Source organism: Mirounga angustirostris, unplaced genomic scaffold, assembly GCF_029215605.1.
Source record: "Mirounga angustirostris isolate CCGP_5_RB_7025 unplaced genomic scaffold, mMirAng1.0.hap1 SCAF_1, whole genome shotgun sequence".
NCBI lineage: Eukaryota > Metazoa > Chordata > Mammalia > Carnivora > Phocidae > Mirounga > Mirounga angustirostris.
In genome coordinates this window covers 72,344,702-72,364,749 of record NW_026991709.1, presented here as the reverse complement: position 1 = coordinate 72,364,749, position 20,048 = coordinate 72,344,702, and the positions used below count along the sequence as shown (strand labels likewise).

Sequence of the window (20,048 nt, the reverse complement as noted above, 5' to 3'; positions counted from 1 at the left end):
TTTTTAACTGCTTCAGGCCATAGGGGAATTTTCTGCTGAGAAGACAATGATATTTGTGCTTTTTCCCACCCTTCTGGAGGAAGAAACATTTCAGGGGGCACCCCACCTAAACATCCTGGGCATTTCCAGCAAATCTCAGCAGATGATGAGATGGGGCGGGGGGAAAAATAGGGCAGCTGAAACCTGTAATACGATAGGGTTTTTTTCAATCATTGTAGGTGGTCAATTACATTAGATTAGTCTAGTCTTTTATCAGTTTCTCTTGACTTGCTCTTGAGTTCTTAAAAGGGTAAAAATCCTTAGCGAGATGATTGTAAATGATTATGGGATGGTGCCTTAGTGATGAGGGAGGGCAGGAGGGACTGAATTATTGACCGAGTATCCACTGGCCTCAGGGTCATGTGAGGGCCACAGAAAGCAGGCTCGCCAGAGTCAACAGACCTGGGCCTGAGCCTCGGCCCTGTTATGAGCTCAACCCTGTGACCATGGGCAAGTCACTTCTGCGGACTGACACTTGATGTCATACCTTGTAAAATTAGGAGGTTGGTCTATACCAGTGCTTCGGACATAGATGGCCTGGGGATCTTGTTTTATTTGTTTTTAAGATTTTATTTATTTATTTGACAGAAAGAGAGAGAGAGACAGCAAGAGAGGGAACACAAGCAAGGGGAGGGCAGAGGGAGAGGGAGAAGCAGACTCCCTGCTCACTGAACAAGGAGCCCAATGTGGGACTCTATCCCAGGACCCTGGGATCATGACCTGAGCCGAAGGCAGACGCTTAACTGACTGAGCCACCCAGGCTCCCCGGGATCTTGTTTTAAATGCAGATTCTGATCCAGGAAGTCTGGGGTGAGGTCCAGGTTTCTTCACGTCTAACAAGCTCCAAACGATGCTAGTTCTTCTGGCCTGCAGGCCACACTTTGAGCAGCAGAGATCTCAATCCTTTTCCTAATGTTCAGCGGCTCTGTTTCTGACACATTAATCAGTTTGTTCACCAATCAGCAGCCAAACTTCTTATAAAAGGTAAGTTTGTTTGACCCTTTGGTTGCTTCCCATATAATTCAGAATAAAATCCAATTTTTGCCATGTAAGTCTGCAAAGCCCTAGATGATCTGATTCCCCACTCCATGACTTCTCTGACCCCATTTCCTACCACATCTTCCCCTTGTATATATATATATATATATATATATATATATATATATATATATATATATATATATATATATATATATATTCCAGCCACACTGGCCTCTTTGCTGTCCCAGGTCTGCTCTAGACTCAGAGCCTTTGCATGTGCTATTCCCTCCACCTGGAATACATTTCCCCCAGATATCTGTGTAGTTTGGTCTTTGCTCACATGTCACCTTATTAGAAAGACCTTCCTGATCACCTTATAGAAATTATTCCCCCCCATCATCCATCATTCTGTAACTCCTTACCTCACTTAATTTTTGTTAGTAGCAAATATCACCATCTAATATCTTGCATATAGGTTTTGCAGTTAGTGATTGTCTTATTTATTTATTGGTGTATTTGTTTTGGTTTTTGTGTATTTATTAGACTATATGTCTATTGTTTCCCTCCCCTACTGGAATGTGAACTCCATGAGAGCAGGAATTTTATCTATTTTGCTCACTGCTGTCCCCCAGGACCTGAACAGCACCGAACAATCACTTTTAAACGAGTAAGTAAATGAATAGATGAAGAGAAAGGTGAGATATGGATAGGCTATTAAAAAAATACAGGGCCCTGTGCTGTCATTTGATCCATCTGCACCCTCTCTGTTTGCAAGAAAAGCTGTGAGTCCCCAAGCGCCTCGAGTCTGCCTGATAGAAGACAGACGGCTATCAGGAGAATGGCTTGGAGTTCACCTTAGCCACAGAGCAGTTTCGTACTTGTGACTCACCTGAGTTCCCTTTGCAACCACTGTCACCTGAAAGGGGTTCATCACCCTGGTGAGGGAGTGACTGCAGTGGGTCCCCATTCAGGTCACTAAACTAACTCTCCTTACTCTATTCTAGGGCCACCATTAGCCTCCTGATTACGACTTGGCTTTGCAAGCTGACTTCCCACAGCGAGGAAGAACAGGCTGGTCAGGCTGACCCAAATGCCCGCTTCACCTGGCATTTATACATCCCATTATAAATTAATCATTTGGCATTCTGCTTCATCCCCTCCAGTCTCCTCTGAGGGAGTCAGCTTTCCGAGTCCCATTAACTTTGGGGCCCTGATGAGATCAAGTTTCTGAACCTTCAAGGCCAGACCCTGGACAGCAGCGACTTCTACACCAGGTTTCTACCCCGTGAAGGTGCTCAGCGGTGGGCCAGTTGGTCCCTCCCAGGCACCACCCACTATTACTGCAAGATTTGTTTAGCATTCTGCCACAGACCGGGCAACGCCACCTAGAGGAGTTGGTGCCGAGGAGAGAGCTGGCTGAGCATGTAAAGACATATGCAGAAAAATTGCATTGTCATCAGCCTTCTTCCTCAGCTAGAAGTGGTGGGGGTGGGGCGCCTGGGTGGCTCAGTTGTTAAGCATCTGCCTTCGGCTCAGGTCATGATCCCAGGGTCCTGGGATCGAGCCCCGCATCGGGCTTCCCACTCCGCGGGAAGCCTGCTTCTCCCTCTCCCACTCCCCCTGCTTGTGTTCCCTCTCTCGCTGTATCTCTCTCTGTCAAATAAATAAAATCTTAAAAAAAAAAAAAAAAAAGAAGTGGTGGGGGTGGTACTCTTGTATCCAACGCTGTCCCCAGAGTGTGGGTGGGTGCTAGAGCCCCCCAGTGCCTGCCTCACAGAGCACCCGTGGGACTTAGAGGATGGTATCTCGTACTAGAGTTGCAAGGGGAATAGCTGGTGACAGAGTCGCAGTTGTTTACGTAATCCGTAACCAAAGCCCAGAAGTGAATGAAGCTTTGGCCTCCTTTACTGAATTAAGGAACAAGGCAGCCCCCTCCCCTGCTGGGGCCAGGAGCAGAGCCCCGATCATGCAGCAACAGCTAGCCTGGCTGAGCTGAGCCCGGTCCTCGGTTCTGGCTGTGGCTCTGGCCATGGCGGGGGTGGGTTTGCAGGGTCAGATGGGCTCGGGCACTGCCTTCTCCTCGAGGCCTCCACCTGGAGCACGGCAGCTTCTCCAGCAAACCAAAGGCCCCTTTCTACTCCCTTCCCCGGGGGAGACAGCAGCACCTCCCACCACCCCCTCGCTCTCCAGGGAGCCTTAGCCCCACACTCACTCCCCTCACCACTTGAGAGCAAGCAAGCTACTTTTAGGTTCCAGAGATGATTCACCCTCCCAAGGTGACCAAGATGACCTCTCTCCCTGAAGTAGGAAATAACCCCCAAGTTAGCAAAAAACGAACTAATCCCTCAGCCAGGGTCTGACTCACTGTATTAAGGTTTATTCATACAGCATATTAAGGTTTATCATGAAACCATTCAAGTGAAAATATAGATCTATACAGATCGTGAGAAAAAAGAATGTGACAAAACTGCACATTCTTAGACTCTCGTCCTAATTTTACAAAAACCCATAGATGTGCAAGTGTAAAGAGACGTGCCTGGAGAAATAACTGAATGATACTCATCAAAATGCTAACAATGGTTATTTCTGGGTGGTGAGATTTCTGGTAAGTCTTTTTTTATTCTTCTCTGTATTATTTAAAATTTCACAATGAGCATGTTTATTTTATAAATAGGAAAAAAACCGACTTTCAGTTTTAAAGAAGAAGCTTCCATTCAATTTGGAATACTGTAACGTTCAAAGTGCTGGAGCAGCGACTGGTACGAGGTACCCTGGAAACGGAGTTGAGGGTGGCATTTGCCCTGCCCCATATTTGCAGGATCAGCGTGTCCTGGTCAGATGACCTCTATGGTAGGTCTTCCTATTTCAGGAATCTATGATTTGAAGACGCCAAACAGTATCTCTAGATAGAAACTATTTATAAGAATCATTTCCTTCATAATGAGCTGGAGCTTCCACTAACTGCTTGTATGTTTAGATGACATAATCTCTGAGATTTATGTGAAATGATTCCTTTTCCTTGATGTTATCAAGGAGCTTCGGCAGTTGAGCTCCTTATATTTCTTTGTGTTTAAATGATATCTGAAGAAGCTGTCATTTGTCAAGGTTTAATTGTTTCCATTATTATTTTTTTTTCCTGGTAAGTCTCCAGATATTGCTGGGCAGATCTGATGATGAGACCAGCAAAGATGTTGAGAGATGGAACTGCCTCCAAGCTCCAGGTTCCAGCCCAAATCTTCCACTTTTTAGCTGTATGACCTTGAGCTAGTCACTTCTCTCTGAGCCTAACCCTTTTTCATTGATACAAAAGAGGAGGAGGAGGGAAGTTAGACAAGACGATTTTAAAGATCCTATCCCGCTCTGGCTCTCTACGATGAGTTTTAACACTGAGTTTATAATACAGCATCTCATAGTCCTGGCCCCAAATATTCTTAAAGTTATCTCAGTATCTAAGTCTCCCAGTAACTAGAAAATTCGGTTGTTGAATAGTGCCTCAGAGTCTACACTTGAATCCCTCCTGCACCACCCCTACTCGGTGGCACCCCGTACCTACTAACACCTACAGAGACAAGAAGCTCACTTCTTCCCCAGGCAGCCCCTTTCCCTTTAGTCAGAAAGAGCACTTAAAAGACGTTTCTTGGGCGCCTGGGTGGCTCAGTTGGTTGAGCGACTGCCTTCGGCTCGGGTCATGATCCTGGAGTCCCGGGATCGAGTCCCACGTCGGGCTCCCTGCTCGGCGGGGAGTCTGCCTCTCTCCCTGACCCTCCCCCCTCTCATGCTCTCTATTTCATTCTCTCTCTCAAATAAATAAATAAAATCTTTAAAAAAAATAAAAAATAAAAAATAAAAGACGTTTCTTGGCAGAAGTAAATCTGTCACCCTGTAATTTCCACCCCATGTTCCACGCTCTGAGTCACTTTGCAAAGGGTGTACAAAAGGCGCTATTCTCTTGTTCCCTTCAGTTCCCCCTTGGCAGCCTCAATGAAAGTGTTTCCAATTCTTGACACTGATCTTGGAGGGGAGAGTCTCCCTCATCCTATTTTAGATCTCAGAACCCAAAACAGGGTGGACACTTCTTTACTCAAAGCTCCAGTGATGAATGCGATCTTTCAATGGGTTATGGGAATACTTCATATTCCTTTTGTCAACATAATTTTAATCTTTCATTTTGTAGAGCAACAGAAGTCCCTCCGCTTTTCAAATCCTAGAGTTTCAATACAAGGTGCTTTTCCATTAACTTCAGAAAATATTGCCTGCATGCTCCCTAACTCTTGGGTTTCTCTGCTGGATGGGAAGGTGGGAAAAGGGAGGGGCTTTGGAGAAGGGTTTCTAATGTCTCTATCAGTCAGGATTCAACTAGAGAAGAACAAGTAAGAGATATATATGAATATATTAAGACATTCATTGCAAGGAATTGGTTTATGCAATTGTGGGGGTTGACTAGGTAAGCCTGAAATTATAGGGCAAACCATCAGGAAAGGTGGGCTGGAACTCTCAGGTGAATTTCTTCTCCAGGGAAGCCTCAGCTCTGCTCTTAAGACCTTTCAACTGATTAAACCAACTGATTATCTAGGATAATGTCCCTTACATAAGTCAATTAATTAAAGACTTTAATCATATCTACAAAATACCTTCACACACAACATCTAGATTAATGGTTTTGTTTTTTGTTTTTGTTTTTTTTTAAGTGGGCTCCATGCCCAACGTGCGGCTTGAACTCACAACCCTGAGGTTGAGAGTCGCATGATACTGACTGAGCCAGCCAGGTGCCCTATCTAGATTAGTGTTTGATTGAAAAACTGGGGACTGTAGTCTAGCGAAGTGGACACAATCCTCAATACCTATATTGGAACTTCAAAAGTGGCTCGTTCCATATATGTGCTTCTTTCCTTTTTCTATTTCTTATAAGAAGAATGGATAGAAAATGTGCCTGTATGTATTAAGTTTCTTTAGATGTGTTCACATCCTTTGCCTAGGACAGTAACCCCCTTTTTTCCCTGTTAATAAAGAGGCATGAGGAGCCCAAAGTGGCTGGGTGGCAGTTTAAACATCCAGTTCAATGGAATCATTGTGTTTCCTGGTAAAAGCATTCCTCTTTTTGGAACTAAGATGTCTAGACCAGCGGAGCCTAAAGCCACAAGGAAAGAAAGCAGATCATGACCTGAGCTGAAGGCAAACGCTTAGCCGACTGAGCCACCCAGGCGCCCCGTGCACCAAATCCTTAAAACAAATTATATATCTCAATAACTGACTCTTGAACAAACACAGGTTTGAACCGTGCAGGTTCACTTCTATGCGGGTTTTTTTTTTTCAATAAATACACTACAGTACTGTAATTGTAAATGTATTCCTCAGGATTTTCTTCATACCATTTCCTGTTCTCTGGCTTACTTTATTATAAGAATACTGTATATAGTACATATCAAATACAAAATATGTGTTTATCAATGTTTTATGTTATTGATAAGACTTCAGTCAACAGTAGGCTATTAGCAGTTAAGTTTTGGGAGAGTCAAAAGTTATATGTGATTTTTGGCTATGTGGGAGGTTGGTGCCCCTAAGCCCCACAATGTTCAAAGGTCAACTATATGTATATTTCTGTTTCTCTCAAGAACCCTGACTAATACAGAGGGGAAGAAAGAGAAGAACATGAAGGAGAAAGAAGAGATAAGTCTTGGCAACTGATAAAATATAGATTTGAAGGACAGGGAAAAGAGACAAGAATGATTCTAAGGTTTTACCTTGGAGACCCAACCAGAGGGTAGTGTGCTTAATTGAGATAAGGAAGTCAAGAGGATGAGTAGGTTTGGAGTAAATGAGAGTGTATTTGATTTAGCCAGCCTAAGTTTGAGAGACTTGGGCTATATCTAAGGGCAGCTGTATAGTTTCCTGGATCAAACTTGGAACTAGCTCTTGGAAAATAGGCCTAGTCATGAAAAAACAATGGGATTTAGCTCTTTAGAGAGAGTTGAAATTTTAGATTGAATGAGACCATTGTAGATGCTTTCAAAGATCCTGTCCAGCTTTGACTCTTTAGGATGAGTTTGAATTCTGGGAATAATAGTCCTGGTTCCAAATATCTTTAAAGGTATCTTGGTATCTAGGTCTTTCAGTAATTACACATATTGTCGAGTAGCACCTCAGAGACCCCTGCTGGAATTCTTCCCATAGCATCCCTGCTAGATGGTCACCTGTATCTACTAACACCTTCAGGGGCAGGAAGCTCACTGCATCCCAAGGCAGCCCATGTCTCTTTAGTCAGAAAGAGAAAATGGCTGATTCTTGAGAGAAGTCCATGATGAAAAAGGTTTGAGGGGGAAGATTCGTCAGTAAAATAGAGGAAGGAGTAGGTAGACCAAAGAGGAACAAAGGGTGGTTGGTATCAGGGAAGTCAAAGTGGGGGTAGACCAAGAAGGTACAGGAGAATTAGAACTTGGGCTCTTGGAGTTGTAGATGAGGAGGCCCTTGATGACTGAGGAGAGGATGACTCCAAGGGAGTGGTAGAGACCAAGGTGAGACTCCCAGGGGCTAAGACAGGTTTATTGGGAGGAGTGGTGAGTGTTGATTGCTCATTCAAGTGAGGGCTCCTTTAGCGGACTCATATTGTCCCTCCACCAGCAAAGTGCATTTGAGCCTTCCTTGGTACTTGTAGGTGGAGGACCCACCTCTATTATGAATATGTAAGACTATATAATACGATTTAGAAGGTAGGTTTTTAAGAATCCAACTTTAAATGATTCCTTTATAAAGTGGGCCGGGTTTTGCAGATACAGTTTTGTGATGGCCCGTATCCATACACAATTAGGCTGGAGTCATCTCCTCTTGCCTTACAAATCATCCCTGCAAATTAATGGCAGAAAACAACAAACTTATCATCCCATTATATTTGTGGGTCAGGAGTTCAGACAGGGCAAAATGTGATCAGCTGAATTCTGTTCCATGCTGTCTGGAGACTCAGCTGAAGACTCAAACACTGAGGACCGAGCATTGTCTGAAGACCTCACTGAGACTGGAGGGTCCACTTCCAGACATAGCTCATTCATGCACCCGGCAAGCTCATGCCGGAAGTCGATTCCTCCTGACATGGTCTCTCCACAGTGTTGTTTGAACATCCTCACAATGTGGCGGCTGTCTTCCCCAAGTGAGAAATTCAATGGCCCAAGATGGAAGCTGCAATTTTTGTTAATGACCTCGCCTCGGAAGGTAGACCTGATACACCCTCAGGTCTGCAATACCCTATTGGTGACATGGATCAGCCCTCTTCATTATTCAAGGGGACCACTGAGGGAGTCAATACCAAGCGATGAGGATCATTAGGGGCCATCTTGGAGACTGGCTGCCATGCACGGTATGGCAGAGGTCAGTCAAAGCCAGACCAGAGTCGTATGGCAGAATGCTAGAGCGAAGACAGCTGACAGGGACCCAGACTGACAGGTGTTTCAGTGTCCTGGCTCTTGCAGCCAAAGCATCTATAGATAGTGTTCTTGGTCTATCAGATTTTTCATCAGCCCAAATAACCTTGCACTGGTGGAGATTTTGTCGTTTCCTGAAAGGGAAGCATCAGCTGAGAGCTACAAAGCCACTTCGCCGGGCTGGCCAGACTCTTTGCTTGCTACATGTCTATGGCATGCACAGTTGCCGGAGGTACTCTGTGACTTTAAATGGATTTTGAGCTGAGTGGGAAGGGGTAGTGAAATAACAGCAGGGCTTCAACAATGACTCCTCCACTGAGCAAAGCTGAAAAGAAATCTACATGGCTTCATGGACTGGGATGGAAATAGTCTTCTCCCTCTTTGTAAACAGCCACAAATATGCATGTGTGGTGATGTGCAGCACTCCGCAGGAGCCAGCAAGACTTTGCACATTGGCAGGCTACAGTTTAATGCCAGGGCACCTCGCAGCTGTTCTGCTGACCCAGAGGACAACGGAAAGCCTTACAGTTTTCCTGCTCATCCCCTCCTACGCAGGCCCCCTGCCCCGCCAGGGGTAGCTTCCCTGCCATCTCGCCTTTCCAGATGGAATGATGTGGTTGGGGGCAGCCGAGATAGCTCGGGTCTGAACACAGGGCAGGGGAAACCGGCGAACATGGGAAAGGGTTTGGTAACATGTGAGAGATACCGGGGTACCCAAAGCGCTGCCGCAGAGCTGCCCTGCCAGAGACGCGGTGCCTAGGGGGCGCTCTCTCTTCTTCCTGGGACATCCAGGGGGTGGGAGCACCCCACACAGGCATGCCCCTGTTCTCAGTGGAGCTCGCTGCACCTGAGCCCTGCTGCTTCTCAACAGCTAAGTCAAGGTGAAAAGGAAGGGAAGCAAGGGCTTCTGTTTCATGTACACAGCCTTTGTCATCATGGTGCCGTGTGACCAAGTCGGCCTTCCCCTTGTAGCTTCTTCCTCTGTGATGGGAACAACCAGCTTCTCTGGGGCTTGGAAACACACTTATTAAGTGCAGAAGTCTGTGGGCAAAAGTGTTACTTTGAAAGTGATACCCCTGGCTTCCTCCAGCATCGTGTGGCATTAAGACAGGGCCACTGGCTTGGGGCTGGACGCCTGGACACCTGCTTGCTCGGCCTGGCTGTGTGCCTGGACCCATTGCTCCCCAGGGCCTCTGCCCTTTAATATAAGGGACTTGACCAGTGCCCCCCCCCCCCCCCCCCCCCCCCCGTGTAGTGCGTCTGCTCTAAAGGCTGGAGTGGCCACAGGCTGCATTGCGGAATGTGGACCAGATGGACACCTGAGTTTTTACTCAGTTCTTCAGAAGAGCTCAGAGATGAACCCATCCTGCTTCTTGACTATACACTAGATCTCCTGGGAGATCTTGTAAACCACACCACTCCTCAGCCCCATGCGGCCCAACTGATTAAGAATCTGAGGGTGAGGGGTGCCTGGGTGTCTCAGTCATTAAGTGTCTGCCTTCAGCCCAGGTGATAATCCCGGGGTCCTGGGTTCGAGCCCCACATCGGGCTCCCTGCTAGGCAGGAAGCCTGCTTCTCCCTCTCCCACTCCCCCTGCTTGTGTTCCGTCTCTCACTGTGTCTCTCTCTGTCAAATAAATAAAATCTGAAAAAAAAAAAAAAAAAAAAAAGAATCCGAGGGTGAGGTCCCTGCTTAGGTATTGTTTAAAAAATTTCCCCAGGTGATTTGAATGTGCACTGGAGCCCGAAACCACTTAACCCTGCATGACGACAGCCCTCAGCAGGGAGGCCCAGTTCCCGGCTCTGGCCTGTTGGCAGCAGAGCTGGGACTGGAGCTCGAAGCTTGTGAACCCCAATCCTTGAAAAGTACCGAGAAGTGATTGATGGAAATTTTTATATTCCCCATATACGGAAACTTGGGTTTCCTCAACAAAAATCGCTAATCCTAAAGGTAGCGACGGAGGGACATCTTCCCAGGGGGAGGGCAGCTGGACTTATTTTCTGAGAGTCACCTTACCTTTGGTGATCTCACTAATCACAGGTGCTACTATCACGCTGGACAGAGGACCCCTGATTCCCAGCTAAATACGGCCTGGCTAAAAGCTGAGGGACAGCTGATAGGAATCAGCCACGAGAAGTCGTATCTATTAAGAAAATCTGCTCCTGCTTCCGCACACTTGCCTTCTGAGAGGGAGGTTGCTTGCCTCCCTGCTTTAGGTGCAGGTGGAGGACCAACAAGTTCCTGAGGCCCTGGGCAGCTGGTGGAGCTCAGAATCAGAGAGAAAGGCCAGCAGGCAGTGTTTTTTTTTTTTAAGATTTTATTTATTTATTCATGAGAGACAGAGAGACAGAGGCAGAGGGAGAAGCAGGCTCCCCGCGGAGCAGGGAGCCCGATGCGGGACTCAATTCCAGGACCCTGGGATCATGACCTGAGCCGAAGGCAGACGCTTAACCGACTGAGCCACCCAGGCGTCCCAAAAGGCCAGCAGGCAGTGTTAAGGCCCATCCTCTACATTCAAGCTTCTTCTCCGGCTAATCGACACATGGAAGGGCCACCCTGCCTCCAGCACCACACCTCCCACAGCTGTGAGACCTCACCTGGGCCCCTCCTCCCTTTCAGGAATACAGAGCAGAGGGGTGGTTTTGATAGCCTGCTTCAACTTTTCCTAGCTAAGAGGCCCAGGATCCTGTCACAACAGAAAGAACCGCTGGACCTACAGTCAGCAGGTCTGGTTTTGGGTTTTAATTTTTTTTTTTTTTTTAAGATTTTATTTATTTGCGAGAGAGAGAATGAGAGAGAGCATGAGAGGGAGGAGGGTCAGAGGGTGAAGCAGACTCCCTGCTGAGCAGGGAGCCCGATGCGGGACTCGATCCCGGGACTCCAGGATCATGACCTGAGCCGAAGGCAGTCGCTTAACCAACTGAGCCACCCAGGTGCCCTGGTTTTGGGTTTTGAGTGTTTGCTTTACTTGCTACAAGACCTTGGGTTGACCCCTTCATTCCTCTGAACTTGTGGCACCGCAACTTAAAAATAGGGATCTAGGGACGCCGAGGTGGCTCAGTTGGTTAAGCGTCTGCCTTTGGCTCAGGGCCTCAGGTCATGATCCTGGGGTCCTGGGATCAAGCTCCGCGGTGGGCTTCCTGCTCAGCGGGGAGTCTGCTTCTCCCTCTCTCTCTGCTCCTCCCCTCTGCTCTTCCCCGCTGTGCGTGCCCTCTCTCTCTCTCAAATAAATAGATAAGTAAATAAATAATCTTTAAAAAAAATGGGGAGGGGCGCCTGGGTGGCTCAGTCGGTTAAGCGGCTGCCTTCGGCTCAGGTCATGATCCCGGGGTCCTGGGATCGAGCCCCGCATCGGGTTCCCCGCTCGGCGGGAAGCCTGCTTCTCCCTCCCCCACTCCCCCTGCTTGTGTTCTCTCTCTGTCAAATAAATAAATTAAAATACTAAAAAAAAAAAAGGGGGGGATCTAGAACTCTGCCCTGCTTACCTCTCAGAATCAAGACAAAGATCAGCAACATCTTTAAGTTGTGAAGACTGGTTGGGTGGGAGCCTTTATTTTGGGGGGAATTGAGCCTTGGATGGGAGCACAAATACTCAGAAGGACTGATTTTGCAGAGAATTACGCTAATCTGCCCAAACAACTCTGCAGTTGGAAAATGGCTTCAGGGGATCCTTGTTTAGGTCTAGGGCAGATCATCCCTGGTATTTAGGGCTCCCTGAGGGCACACCATGGGGCTGACAGAGGGAGGCCCAGCACAGGCCATGTTCTCTCCTGAGTGGGAGAAGCTGGCCTAGGGCCCATGCCTCCAAAAGGAAGGCTACACATGCCTGTGTTGTTGCTAAGCAAATGTGATGGTCTTCACCACTATCATTTATTGCGCCTGGTACGTGGAAGATGCCCACACATATTCATTGAGTGAACTGATTCCAATATAAGGTAATGCCCATGCTAATCCAATACTCTCTTGAGATCTGCAGCTTGTCAGGGCAGAAGTAATAGATATTACTGAGGATTAAATTAATCGGGGGGAAAAAAGAAATAACTAAGCAAACCTCTCCAATTATAGGATAATACATATATATGTATTGTGGCTAAGGAGTAGGTATTACAGGCATGTATTACACATGCACAACCAAAAGAAATAAGAACATGATTCAATTGCATAAGACTTTACTAGTGACAATGATTTTTTTTTTAAAGATTTTATTTATTTATTTGTCAGAGAGAAAGAGAGAGCACAAGCAGGGGGAGCGGCAGGCAGAGGGAGAAGCCGGCTACCCGCTGAGCAAGGAGCCTGATGTGGGGCTTGATCCCAGGACCCTGGGATCATAACCTGAGCTGAAGGCAGACGCTTAACCGACTGAGCCACCCAGGAGTCCCACTAGTGACAATTATTAATATGTGCCTCGAACCATGCTGGCCACGGCTGCGGGTAGGATAGAGAAAGAAATCACCCACAGTGTGACAATTGGAGTGAAAGACAGGATGGTACCTGGGGGATCAGAAAGGATTGGAGGAGGAGGTGGCATTTGATGCAGGCAGACAAGGGGAACTGGGAGAACAATCCAAGCAGGGAATCACGTGTCAAATGGAAACTCTAGGGCACGTATGATGAAGCCACAAGGGCTCCTGCTTAGCGAGCATTTGCTGTGTAAGTGCTGGGCTAAATGCTCTGCCTACACTACCTCATTTGCTCCTCACGGTTACTCCACGAGGAAGGTATTTTTATTCCCATTGCACATGTGCATTCAGACTGGTCTGACTCCCCCCAGTCCTTGCTCTTCTGTAATCCAGTGCGAATTGAATGAATTGCTCCGAACAAAGATAGGATGAAGATAAATCATGGAACGTTTTGTTTATGGGTTCTCGGGGGCCATTATTTAACATAGAAGCTCGGGTGGGGGGAACAGAAGGAGGAAGAATGAGATTAGAACTGTGTCACTCTGGTGGCCATCGGGAGGGTGGACAAGAGATCAGTTAGGAGGCTGTGGCCATGATCCGGGCTTGGAGGGAGAGACTCAGTGCTGGCCCTCAGGCCTTGCTACTCAGTCATGTGGTCCGGGGGCCAGCAGACTCTGAGTCACGTAGAGATGGTCAGAAATGCACACTGTGAGCCCCGCCCAGACCTACTGAATCAGAGTCTGTGTTTTAACCTGATACCCAGCCAGTTCTAACGCCACTGAAATCTGACCAGCATTTGCCGTAAAGGACAGGAGCTCTGCCTGGCCGTCACACTCCTCCTAGAGGTGCACATCTGTTTTGGATGGTAGATCCCTTTGAGAATCAGAGGAAAGTCAAGGACCCTCACCCCTGAAAAAAGTGCTGATGCATACCAACAGTCGCCTACAACTTCAGGGGAGTTGCAGAGCCCCGAAGAGCAAGAGGACTGCTGCTGGTCTGTAAGGAATCCCTGAATCTTAATTCATTAATAATTTAGTTGGGGAGCCATGGTGAGGAGTTTGCAGTTAAAAAAACTCAAGTCTGAAGTCATGGATTGTCATTTTAGAGACCTCTTCGGAGCCTGGACCAGACTTCCGGCTCCGTGGCCCAGGCCAAGACTCTGTTCCCATCGTCCCCACCCCCCCCCTTGCATTGTTCTCCAAATCCCCTGGTGATCTGAGCAGATACCCTGGAGCAATGAAACCAGGCCCACCCCGGCTTCCTTGAGCTGGATGGGGCCTGCCTGCCTCCTTTTCTTTAGTCCCAGAAAAGCCAAAATTAGCCTCACTTTTGTTTCTTTTCTCAGGGGCCTCTACATTGTATCTCAGGAAAGGATTATTGTGCTCTGGGGACCCTATCTTATCGTGGGGTGTGGGGGAGGTGATGAGTGAGAGGAAAATGGTCTTTGAAAAATTGGTTCGCTGTGGACAATCACGTGACTTTCCAGCACTTGCCCACCACCGCTTCAGTGAGGCATTGTCTCAGCTCCCAGATATTTAGCCAAACAGGAGCCCGGGAAGGTTGGGGAGCGGTCAGAGGCTTGAGAGCCTGATCACGTGGGGAAAAGACTGATTTTGGTGATCCTCTGGCATTATGTTGGGAATGATGATACCCAGGAGGCTCTGGTCCCACAGCTTGAGTTCCTTCTCACTACCTGAGTTCTTTGGAAGGTCACTTAGGGTCACTGCCTGAAGGCAGAGAGGTGGGGTGGGGGAGACCCCTTCCGAGGTATATTCTTTTACCTCTCACAACGAACCCTGCTCAGAAAAACAAAACCATGCCCAGCAAGGCAAGGAGCAAATGTGACTTGAGCTGTCGGAGCTATAAAGGTTTCACACAGAGAGTTCAAGGCCTGACCAGGCATTTGCCCTTGCACGACTTTCCAAACAATTCCTGTGTGTCCAGGGAGAGAGGGTTCCCGCGGACCTCACTCGGGCTTGCTCAGCCTGACATCACGGGACTTTCAGGAGATGAGGCAGTAGCGCGTGACGATGTGTGTTATCGATGGGGAACACTTTTCCCCTGCGCTCATGTGGTCATCTGTTTGATATGCCTGTGGGTGGAGGTGGGCAGACGGGAAGGGAGTGTCCGGTCACCGGCCACAGAAAAGAGCCATGAGGTCATCGGAGCCTGAGGCTTTCCTCGCTGACGGTTGGCAGCAATTGTCCTCCCAGCTTGCGTTCCCAGGGGCTCACCTCCGCTCCCATGGAGGGTTCTGATACTGGGGTTCCTGCTTTGGACATACATATTTCTTCCATCTGAGAATACGCTCCAAAAGCCAGATAGGGGATATATTATTTGGCAAGCGATTTAAAATTGAACTTTGAGAATCCCACTCTTGTTTCCAGCTTCTGATGCCCACATCCTCACTGCTGGATTCTCCCTGGGATGCCACCTGGGCCTCGCACAACTTCCTGCTCAGGCACGACTGAGTAGGCAGCCTTCCACCCACTTTGTCCACACCCTCCTCACGGGTGTGAGTGGCATCTCAATACTCTGCCACTCCCAGACCCACTGAGGCAGCAGGACGTGAGAATGTGTATGGTAAGCAGAACCCCCACCCCCAGATGATTCTGCTGTGCACGGAGTTTGGCGATCAGTGAGTCGGCTGATCTCCAAGGATGGATTTAGCTCCAATATTTTAGGATCAAAGTGTTCTGAGGAATGGCAGCCTCCAGGGAATAAGCACACCGCCATGAGCACAGATGAGTTTTAATAACCATCAGGTGTCGGTCTTCCTATTTCAGTGATTCTCTACCTTGGCTGCATATTAGAATCACATATTAGAATCGTGGGGTTTTTAAAAATTACACATGATGTGATTTCTTTTTTTCTTTTTTAAACATGACATGATTTCGAAGCAGAGATTTTTGCCTCTTTAAGAAGCAAAATAGTGTCTTAGGCTCCCTGGCAGTATCTCCAGCAGAAAGGTACCTGTTGGACACCTGGTGATCTCTTGGGGAATCTCCCTAATGAGGGTGAATTGCTTGGTGCCACAGAGAACAGACAGCCTTCTGAACAAAATGGGGTGTGGGGACCCCAGGACTCCCCCGGATAACTTCCTTTGAAAGAGTAGCCTCGAGGCACCTGGGTGGCACAGTCAGTTAAGCAACAGACTCTTGATTTCAGCTCAGGTCGTGATCTCAGGGCGATGAGATCAAGCCCCACGTTGGGCTCCACGCTCAGCATGGAGTCTGCTTGAGATTCTCTCCCTCTGCCCCTCGTGCTCGTGCTCTCTCTCTAATAAATAAATAAATCTTTATATATATTTTAAAGATTTTATTTTATTTACTTGTTGGAGAGAGAGGGAGAGAGAGCACAAGCAGGGGGGAGCCTCAGGCAGAGGGAGAACAGGCTCCCTGCTTAGCAGGGAGCCCGATGCGGGGCTCGATCCTAGGACCCTGGGATCATGACCTGAGCTGAAGGTAGACGCCCAGCCAACTGAGCCACCCAGGTGCCCCTAAATAAATCTTTAAAAAAACAAAACAAAACAAGAAAAAAAGAGTAGCCTCATTGGGGAAGGGGATAGGCTCAGACCGTTAGAGTCCAGGTGGGTCACAGGAAAGCTATGGGTGCAGGGTGGGTCCCCGCGGGGAAGAGGGTGGGAGAATGGGGAATCTGGTTTCGCCAGCTGGAGGGGCTGGATCCGGGTCTGACTCGGCTCTGCGCAGCCAGCCGGTCTCCTGGGAGGAGGCTATGTGGTGAACTGCTACACTGGGAGACCAAGTCAGGGTACCCTCAGCCACGGGCAGCAGAGGGGGAGGCAGCTGTCCCCCCTTGAAGGGCCACAGTTGGACCTGAAAGGCTGCTGGGAGTCCGGCGGGGGGGGGGGGGGGGGGGGGGCGAGCACCGGCTGAGAAGTGAGAGGATCGGTGTCCAACAGTGACACCACGAGGCTGCGAGAGGTCACGGCAGAAGTCACGGTAACTGCTAACGTTTCTTTGGTGGTGTTTGCCCCGCGTTGATCTCAGAGGCTTGCGCTTATTCATTCATTTAATAATATCCAGTAACAGTTCCGGGAGGGAGTCACGACCACCCCTATTGTACAGAGAAAGAAACTGAGGCACGGTGGTTCTACGGAGAGTAGCTGCCAGGCTGCCAACCAGAGAATCTGGCTCCAGAGCCCACTGCCCTAACTGCAGGGCAGCGATCATCACTGAGCACTCACCGTGTGCTTCTTACGTTCTCTGAGCTCCTTTAGCCTAGCTTATGAGGGAAGAACTGTTTTTATTCCCATTTCACAGATGAGGAAAGTGAGGCATAGGGAAGATAAGTAGTGGACAGTTCATCGCCCATCCTCTCCCCTCCAGGAATGGAGGCCGGACTAGTGCCCCCTGACCCCATCACAGCCCCTTCACTTTTTGGACCAGCGAAGGCTTCGGGGTTCTCAGCAACCCCAAGCGAGGTGGAAATCTTTCCTAAGGTTTGCTGGGCTTCCCGCAAGAAAACGTGTGCAGTCTTCAGGGAGAGACTGGAAAAACAAAGTGGGTGTGACAGTATTTCCACCTCAGATTTGTGAGAGCGGACCGTACCAATCCCAGGGGGCCTGAATCGGAAGATATGAAAGGTGGGGCCAGGAAACCTGAATTAAAAAAACCAAAACCAAACCCCAGGTGATTCTGGTGCATGGCCAGGGTTGAGAATTCCTGCCTTGATTTCATAGTAATATTTTACAGCCCCCAGGAACAGCCACCAGTGATTCCAAGACCTGTTGCCAGCTTTCAGATCGTCTTGCTTAGAAAAAAGCTGCCTGTAGAAGCAGACCAGAGGAAGGAGCTGGTGAAGGCCTGGGGAGCAGGGAAGCAAAGTCCATGGTGCTCGAGATGCATCCACACGCTTGTTCATGTTTACCCCTTGTCTTCTCTGTGTGGAAAATCATTATGTGTCCTTCAAACACAGGCTCAAATGTCTGATTCTTGGTGAACACTTCCCCTGTCTGGCCTCCACTCTTCCAGCCTTGCCCCGGCCAAAGGACTGCCACCCTGTGAGCCCACAGCACAAACCTCCCTGAGACCCCTGCTCACCTCATCCTGTCCCGGCTCTAGGTTCTCCAGCACCAGGCAGGACACCCAGTCTCCAGTGCATGGAATTCGAGCACTCCCCCCAGCCCAGCAGGTTATCTGGGACATAGAACCTCTCAGAAAGTGCTAGCTGAGGGAACACAAGGGAAGGAAGAAGGGCAGAGTAAAGACAGGAGATAGGGAAGACTAAAAGAGCCATAGGGGTCACCATGTAGGAACGACAGCTAGTGAAATCTGATATAGTGCTGATCCCTTGAGCACATGTGACCTTTGCTCTGACCCATGGGACAGCCACTCCAGGCACTTACCTGGTCACCCCAGAACTGGGAACAGAGTACACAGACAGAGGGGAGTACATTTATGATTTCACCAGGAATCTCATCCTACGTCTGTGGATGCTTATAACAACTCTATGCGGTAAGTAGGGTAAATGTTAATAATGTCACTTTACAGCTGAGAAGAGCTAAGAAACATGTCCAAGGTCGCATGGCTAGTGAGCAGAGGACAAGTTAATGCAAATTCATTGCTAGACAAAAGTAGCTCAGATTCTGAAGTTTGGAAGAACCCTGGCTTATCACCTGATCTTTCTTGCCCAAAGCCTCTTCGAGAGCGGGGTGGTGGAGCTGGGCTGGAGTCACTCCGGTGTCCGGGAGCTCGGCGCATACACCTCCTCACTCAGCTCAGTCCTCTCCCCCCTGAAGACCAGTCCGAGGCACTGTTCCCCTTCCGCTCTCCCAGTTCTGCCCTACCGCACCTGAGAAGCCAAAGCCCACATCTCGGACTGAGAGGAGGCCCCGCTTGCCCTCCCGGGCAGCACCCCGACCCAGTGTCAGCTCCGAGGCTCTCTTGCTCCTCACTTGGCACAACACTTGTCTGTGGGGATCTATTTTCTGGTGAAGGTGTATCAAAGGGGTGACATCTTCTGCCATTCTTGGTTTGCTCAGGAGAGAGGGAGCATCTCAAAGTATCTCAATTCGGCCTCCTCAGCAGTTTAAAGGTGCTTTACTCATACAATCTCACAATAAAAATGCAGTCAAGGCTTAAAAGACATCCAGGTGAGTTGGACCCGGAAAGGGGGGAGAGCTACAAAACAAATTGCTTCACGCCTACAAAGTCATGATGATAACGGATACTTCACTGGCCCGGAGGGGCTGAAAAGGCCATTCACGGTTGGTTTTCAGTGTTGGCAGCCCACCCATGAGGCAGGTGGGAGAGGAGTGAACTTTCTTAGGGACAAGAAAATCGGGAATCAGTCTCACAGCTGGGGAGTGGTGGGACCAGGACGTGCCCGCAGGCCTTCTGCGTCCAAGGTCAATGACTTTGCCCCGTGGCAGGCCAGGGCGAGCCCTCTTGGCGACCTCCCAGGCGCCGCCAGCGCCGGGCGCTCAGGACCTCGAGCAGGCTGCTCCCGCTGGGAGCCGTGGCAGCACTTCTGAGCCTGGCCCTTTATTGTGTACTATCTTATCTCAATAGGAAAAGGCAATTCAGGGGAAGAATTTCCTCGTCACGGTGCTCAGGGCTTTCCATTGTCCAGCTTTCTTAGCCCCGGTTCATCCCCTGGGGCTGACCATTACTCATATCCCTGGAGGCGCCTTATCAGGGCTGTCGAAGATACAGGACCTATTTTTTTCTCAGGACCAGACAAACTGGAATCTGTCCATCCTTTGTGTCCTGACATCATCCCACAGTTGGCCGGCTCTGACTCTAGCCACACCGGGAAGCTGCTTGAAAAGCAGTCCCTAGTAATCTGGTTGGTTGCTTCGAAAAGCCTTGAGGCTTCAGGATCCTCCACTGGCAAGTGGGCCGGACAGCTGGACAGCCGGACAGCCGTCTCTTGGTGGGGGTGACCGTGAGAGGCTTTACTCCTGTGTCCTCCCCAACACCCGCCCAACTTTTGATGCGGGAAGACTTCAAACCTACAGAAAAGTTGAAAAAATCATACAACGAACATACATACTGTTCACCTCTATTCACTCGTTGTTCATTTTGTCTCATTTACTTTAGCTCTTTCTTTCCATATACATGTACACCTTAAAAATAAATACTCCTCAGCCCCCTCAAGCCATTGAAAAGTTGCTGAATCATGATGCTTCTCTCCTAAAGAGTTTGGCATGTATATCCTAAGACTAGGGCATTCTCCTATACAACCAGAATGG

General features: G+C 48.7%; 1 long non-coding RNA gene across 1 annotated transcript; it reads left to right on the top strand.

Moving 5' to 3' along the window:
• The first annotated feature begins 11,894 nt into the window (after nt 1-11,894).
• Nucleotides 11,895-18,857, top strand: LOC135362755 (uncharacterized). Its single transcript, XR_010407870.1, has 3 exons — nt 11,895-13,830; nt 15,220-15,415; nt 17,548-18,857. It is a non-coding gene; the product is annotated as an uncharacterized LOC135362755 (long non-coding RNA).
• Nucleotides 18,858-20,048: the final 1,191 nt, after the last annotated feature.